The following is a 786-nucleotide window of genomic DNA, read 5'->3' as shown; positions in this document are numbered from 1 at the left end:
TGGCTGCCGCTTTGTCTTTCCTGCCACTGGAGAAAAATCACATTGCTGATTTTATTACAGAAACATCAACTTGAGGAAAAACTCCAGTGGTGAGAACTGCCCTTGACTCTGAATGAGCCAGGGGCTGCAGAGCAATGTCCCAGGTGTCTCTGTGGCAAGCAAAAAGAGCAAAGCACAACCACTATGTCCCTTGGAGAGTGACCCAGGGCTCCACTAGGCACTCTCCATTACTGCAAACCAAAAGACAGCACAAACCAAGTCCTATCACCAGCGTAACTGTGAAAAGGAACTAGCAGGCTGCTACCCACTTCAGTCTCAGTCAAGAGTTATAGAACAGCTAGGGCTGGAAGGGACTTTAAAAATCACCTAGTTTAGGTAATTTGTCTCTCCACAGTGTAGTCCAGGGAAGAAGAATATTCAGTTTGGTTTCAGCATCATGCAAAAACACAATCCTGCGTCCCCTTTCAAGGCATTTTTTCTTTAAGATTCTCCAGCAGAGGGTGCTGTTGGACCACAGGCTGCCAGGAATCAGTCCGTGACAGAACTGCTGGAAGCCAGCTCACTCATGTCTGTATTTTGGTAACAGCAGCGAGTCAACGAGTGAGCTTAGACAAGACCACAGCATAACACATTGACTACAGACAATCACATCAGAAAGATAAGGACAATTTTCTTTCTTCCAGTAAGGAAGGCAGAATCATGTGAATTTCCAAGTTAGAATAAGGGCAAGAGATAAGCTTGCCTAAATCAGTAATACTTCCTTTCAGCAATTAAAGCTATAAACAA

Source organism: Catharus ustulatus, chromosome 4 (genome assembly GCF_009819885.2).
Source record: "Catharus ustulatus isolate bCatUst1 chromosome 4, bCatUst1.pri.v2, whole genome shotgun sequence".
NCBI lineage: Eukaryota > Metazoa > Chordata > Aves > Passeriformes > Turdidae > Catharus > Catharus ustulatus.
Note: the sequence above shows the minus strand (reverse complement) of the source record.